Source organism: Nyctibius grandis, chromosome 6, assembly GCF_013368605.1.
Source record: "Nyctibius grandis isolate bNycGra1 chromosome 6, bNycGra1.pri, whole genome shotgun sequence".
NCBI classification, from domain to species: Eukaryota; Metazoa; Chordata; class Aves; order Nyctibiiformes; family Nyctibiidae; genus Nyctibius; species Nyctibius grandis.
The window spans coordinates 24225024-24231612 of record NC_090663.1 but is presented as its reverse complement, the minus strand read 5'-3'; positions in this window follow the sequence as shown (position 1 = coordinate 24231612).

Sequence of the window (6589 nt, the reverse complement as noted above, 5' to 3'; positions counted from 1 at the left end):
AATGTCTCTAGCTTTTGTTTTAAACTGGAAGTTGTCAGTATGTTAATCTGTTTTTTGTTGGTTATTTGTTTGCTTTCCATTGAGAAAGCTTTGTTAAATTACTTGTTGAGCTTGGGAAAAAGAAAGAAGATATTAGAAAGGAGGAGAGAAATTAATTATTTGCTTTTCAGGCAAGGAGCTCAAGAAATCCATAATAGCAAAATCTGATCTGATATATGATTTGTTAAACTTGCAGGATGCAAGAGTCGCAGGGCCAAAAAGAGAGGAAGAAATTAAATCACAACACAACTGCTGGTCAGTAAGACTGCTGGTAACTGCCGGTAACCTGATCTAGGAATACTCTGGGGAGTGAAGGTCTTGACAAGCACCTCGTACTCTGATAGTGCTATACTCAGATGCTTCATGTTTATAAGAAATATTAAGTCTATTCCAAAAAAAAATCTGTCTTCCTGAATGTTTAGCACATGTTTGATTCTACCCCAGTTTTAGAAGTAGTTGCTCTAGCAGAACTTCTATGCATTTCTTTGTGGGTAAAAAGGCTCTAGTTTTTCTTCCCTTAGCTGCCTCTTGCTACCTGAAAATAGCTTGGCTGCAGCATGATTCCAGATTACTGGAAGGGAGACAATGGAGCTGACTCCACTTTATTGTATGCCTAGGACACTGCCTTAATTTAATCCAGTAGTTGCACAAGTTATGATTTGCCCATATGTTAACTAAATAAGGAATCCCAGGGCTGTCACTGTGACATCTTTAGGCATCATAAACCTAATATTAATCCTAACAGTATTACTTTTTTCTTTATCACTGGTTTGTTTTAAGATGTCAAATGTGGTAATTCATTCTAACAACTGCAGTTAATGCTTATACAACACACAATATACTGATATTTACGTTCTATTTCCGTTCTAGTATTATTTTGCATATTTTCATCTAATGTTATATTTTCAATAAATAATGTGCTGACATTAGAAGATGACTGTAACCAAATTCCTATCTTTACCTTTTAAGTAGGTCTCTTAATATCAAATGTCCTTCTGATTTGTTATTTCATGGAGATACTTAACTCTTTCTACTGATTTCTGTCATCAAGAAGGTAGCACAGAACAATATAGCCATGCTAGGCAATGGGTTTTGTTTTTTTTTTTATCTGCTCCTTTGTTAATTCAGAAGTTGTGTATCTATGGCACTATAATCTTCTGGGAAGATAGTTGCCACTGGAAACCTAACTCATAGTAACCTGGAAAAATCATAAGTACATGAGCTCCCACAGAAGGTTAAAAGCTTTTGTGGAGTGCAACACTAATACAGCTTAGAAGTCACATGCATCTTTCAGGGTCGTAGACTGAAATGTATTGAAAGTGGAGTGTAGAAGATAGTAAGCAACAACTTGAATAGAGCACTTAAAGCAAAACATTTGTGTTGTACAGTTTAAGCCAGTAATTATTCATGATAAATTTCTAACTTTGTTGTGTTTTACCCTGGCAGGCAGCTAAATACCACACAGCCGTTCACTCACTCTCCTCCAGTGAGATGGGGAGAGAATCAGAAAAAAGCTAAAACTCATGAGCTGAGATAAAGAGAGTTTAATAGGACAGAAAAAGAAGGAAAATAATAATAATGATAAAAGAATATACAAAACAAGTGATGCACAATGCAATTGCTCACCACCTGCTGACTGATGCCCAGCCAGTCCTCGAGCAGCTGCTGACACCCTGCAGCCAACTCCCCCCAGCTTTATTGTTCAGCATGACATCATATGATATGGAATATCCCTTTGGCCAGTTTGGGTCAGCTGTCCTGGCTGCGTCCTCTCCCATCTTCTTGTGCACCCCCAACCTCCTCGCTGGCAGGGCAGTATGAGAAGCTGAAAAGTCCTTGATTTAGTGTAAGCACTGCTCGGCAACAACTCAAACATCACTGTGTTTGCGACATTATTCTTGACCTAAATCCAAAACACAGTATTATACCAGTTATCAGGAAGAAAATGAACTCTATCCCAGACAAAGCCAGAACAAACTTGAAATTGAAGCAGGAGCTATTTCTTTTTTTTTGTTTGTTTTTTTAATAAACATTTGGCCAAGTATTTGTGTTTTTCTATGAGTTTCTAACCATCTGAGAACTTTCCAAAAACATGTTTTCATGTGGTTTTAGTGAAATCAATTCCTTCCTTAGAAAAACACTAAGAATGAGTAGAAATTGGAGTTCAATTAATAGCTTTATGTTATAAAGCTCACATGGTGAGAGCTCATTCCTGGTTCACATCCTGCTCTGTCTTACCCAGGGTCTTGGTTCAATGTCCTTTGTGTCAGGAACAAATAGGATATTGATCCTTTTGCAATTGACCTCTTCCTCACTTAACATTGCTTGCTGGAGGAAACAAAGCCAAAACCCAAAACTGAACAACAAAACTTTAAAAAATTCAAGTAATCCTAATGTGAAACAGAAATATTTTTTAAATGTTGATTTGCTTTAATAAGATAATCTTCCTATCTTTACTGTGTTTCAGATATTTTTTCAGTGACATACAACACTGGCATCTGGAAAGAGATTTGGATCAAAACCACCATCCATCAACTTTCTGGCTACATCTTATTATGTCAAGATTATATCAAGAAACATAGACTGCCTGTTCATTTCAGTAAGAACAAAACTGAATTCATAATATATTGATAAGCAGAATCATAGAGAACTAAATAGTACAAAAACAGAATACACATTTAATCAAGTAAGATTTTTACAATTGTGTACTATTTACTCCCTCAAAACATAATATCATTTATGTTCATAACAAACATCACCATGAGAATAAAAATTATTCTATCCCTCTAAATATTATGTGTTCCTTGCTTACTTTGCTTGTATTTTTTACTGAGCCTTTGCAGGTTTGATGTCACCTCCTTATTACCATTGAATATTGCTTTGATTTAATATTCTAGATTCTCTGGTGGTTTTTTCTTTCATTGTTTGTTTTATTTTGGGTTTTTTTTTAGGATTGGTGTAGTTTTCATACCTTGGAAAATTATAGAAAGTCAGAGTCATGTAGCTCGCTCAGTGTTTCAGAAGTGATTAATTAATATGATGCTGACATTCATAGATCAGGCTGTGAGCCCTGTATGTGATCACATTAGAGAGAATTTACTCCCATAAGCAGTGCCATTGATTCCTACTCAGAACTACGAGTAAGAGGATAACAGTTTGATCTTGGATGATCTTGTTACTTTCAAAAACTAAAAATCAGTTTATAAAGAATGGTCCTGTTCTTGGATGCTTATAGGCAAACAGAAACTTCCTGCCATGTAACATAGTCATTGATAAAGAGAAAACCTTATTCCCTTGTACACTCTTTAGAAAAAGAATGAACATAATTTTTGCATATTTATTAGATAAAGTGAAAGACATCTTATTTAGATGAAATTTAGATTCTATTACATTATGAAGGGCAGTGATAAAGATAACAACAATAACAACAGAAAGGGTGTTGCTCAAAAGAAGGCTTTGAACAAGATTGCTCAGCTACATTTGCAACTTCAATTAAAAAAATAATTGAACAGTTGATTTTTATTCCCTATGCCTCCATTTCTTTCAATCTATTAACAGAAAAATTATTAGCTGTGACTTCTCCAGTGTTTGAGATCTGTTAGTGGAAGTGAGTTAAAAAAGCAAAATATTAGCAATATTTTTGAACATCTATAAAAATTTAGATATGCATGTAGTAGATGATAGAAAAGTCCTGTATGCTGCTAATTGACTTACACATTTTGAAAAGTTACAGAATATTGTGAAGTAATCCATTCCTAATGCTCAGGTTATGTCATTTAACGTCCTAAATCTGTGAGTTTCAATGTTGTTCTTTTCTACTTAAAAGAATAACACTGGATTAGATGCTGCAAAGTTTGAATCAGCTTGGGAAAGACTATGTAGTTAACTCTTCATTGTGAAAAGCTATGCAACTGAAGAAATACAAGTTTAGGCAGCATAAGTTGTAGGTGTTAATGCAGCATCAATAGAAGAGTTAATGGAATTTGGATGGTATGATTGAACAAAAAAAAAAAACAACCAAAAACATACTAGGAGAGTTTTTAGCACTTTTCTAGACATAAGAGCAGTAGTATCAGAAGAGGAAAAAGTGAATAAAAGAAGTATAAATCAGAGAAACAGAATTAGAATTCAAGGAAAAAAAACAGATCTGCAATGGAAATAAAGGTGTGCTCTAACTCTCAGATTGCCACAGTTCACTGAACTCTTACAAGGAAATAAACATAACTGCATTAATTCTATACCTTCTGATAAAGCCAGTCATGCATTCCTCATATTCGTGAACCTGGTAGCTACCTCTCTGGCTCCTGGGAACGACTGAAGCAAAATTTTAATTTTGAATAGCTAGAAGAAGCAAAGATCCAAAACATAGCATTCATCTCCATCTTCCTTGTTGTTCTATTGCACAGATAGAGAGTGTTCAAAAAGAGGGATCTTCATAGGGATCTTCATATGTTTGGGGAATCAAATATCTCAGAGAGGACAGCTGACTGCTTTCTAAATGTGTGAGGAAGGTGTCTTGCATGGGTCTTTACAATGGCAACTTCAATTGGATCATGTAAGACTTCACCTAGCCATTATTTTGCCGAATCCAGCTGACTCATGACCGCTCCTGTATATGCATGATCTAACTCTATGGGTTATCTGAAAACACATGCAAAACATCACCCAGCTATGTAAATTACGTATAAAGCACTGCCCTACATGAAAATGTCTGCATTTGCGGGAACAGTTTCCACTACTTACAAACATCCTATCTATACACATTTTGATCAATTCTGCAGCAGGAACCATCTGAGAAGTTGCTGAAAGGACCAGATTCTCCCCCCCCCGCCCCGGATGATTAACACACTGAAACAAACAAATCTGCGTAGGCACAACAGGAGATACCTGGAGGAGTCTTCAGGACAGTCCAAAATGGCCTCTTAGAGAGGCCACTTACCTTCACTTAATTGTGAACACGGCTATTATTTCAATTACCTTGTTTCAAGACCTTCCACTGTTTCAAATCTATCCACTAACTCACCTGTGCAGAAGACTAGACAGGGAGTGGCTGGCCCACTCAAGGAACTAACGAGTCATGCATGGGTGTATAGACGGGAACTGCTCCGATACTCAGTTACACCACAGTTCCAACTGTAGGACAAACTTGAGTTTCACATACTCGCAGATTAAATTCCACTGGCCTTGCCACAGTCCATCAGCTCAGAAGGAATGGGAGAGAGATCCCATCTGTTTCATTCTTCATTTATGGGAAAATCTGTTTTATTTTCACCATGATATGTAGGAACTGTAGTGTTCTTTAATCACTCAGTACCTGAAATGTAGTTAGGAGTTTTTCTATTTCTTCCCAATACATTTACAGTCCGAAGTGAGGTACAGTGAAGAAAATCAGTTAACTGAGAATTGTTTCCATAAAAAATTTTCTAGAAGGGAGCTGTCTAAAACAAAAAATACCAAGGACGAAGCTATGTGTTAGATCCTGACTATTTAGTATAAGAATAATACACGTGTCTGTGTTCGTTAAATTCATAGCTTTGAATCTCTTCTGAAGTTGAAAACAGAAATTTCTCTTGTCAGAATTTGAAAGAAGCTTTTTTTTTTAAACAAAATACTGTAGGAGTAGAAAGTATTGCAATCTGAGGACTAAGATGTAGCATTAGAATATGGTGTTACAGAAATAGATATCTGAGTTATAGGTTCAGTTATTGGTGCTTGCTGCTCACTAAGTATGTTTACCTGGCACAAAGTATGCATGGCAGTGAACAGTCTCTGTGTGTACGTGGCAATATGCAGTGCTGCTAGTTCATATCTCAGGATAACTATAACCTATGTTACTGAACAGTTTTGCCCTTTATTTCTCAGCTGATAAAAACATCATATTGCTGTAATGCCTTTTATTCTAGAGCTATCTCATTCAGGAGAAATCTATACCAGCTCTGATTCTAAAGATGTCTTGCTCAGAGCTAGCTACAGCATCTGTGCTCTGTGCATCACTGCATTATGTATACATCTCCAATGAAAAGCATTTGCAAACTAAGTAATTGTTCTGTGCTTTAGTTTCCTATCTGTAAATGGGAGATAACAGTACTCCTTTTCTCTTTCTCATTTGGATAGAAGTTCTAAGACTTAGAGACTCTTGTATTATTGTGTTTGTTCAGTGGTTAAATCAATACTATAATCTTATTGAAAAAAAAATTATTAAAAATGGATGGAAGTTCTTAACCAGCTAAAGACACAGATATAGTTTCTATCTACAATTGAAATTACAGACAAGTTACAGGAGGTAACCTATGTGATACAAATTTCCTGCTGGTGGAACATTCTTCAACTTTATATTTCAATATGGGAAGAAATCCAATTTTTCATAGCAAATACTGCACTTTAGCTAGACTGTTAGTTAGGGGAAAATACGCCCCAAGTGTTTTGGTCTAGAGATATCTACAACTAGCTAATAAAGCTTATACTGAGTTCATCAGAATTAGTCCACTCCAAACCTCAGGCTAGGCTCCAACTGTGGTTTCTGACAAGAGCAGTCAGCTCTCTAACGTTT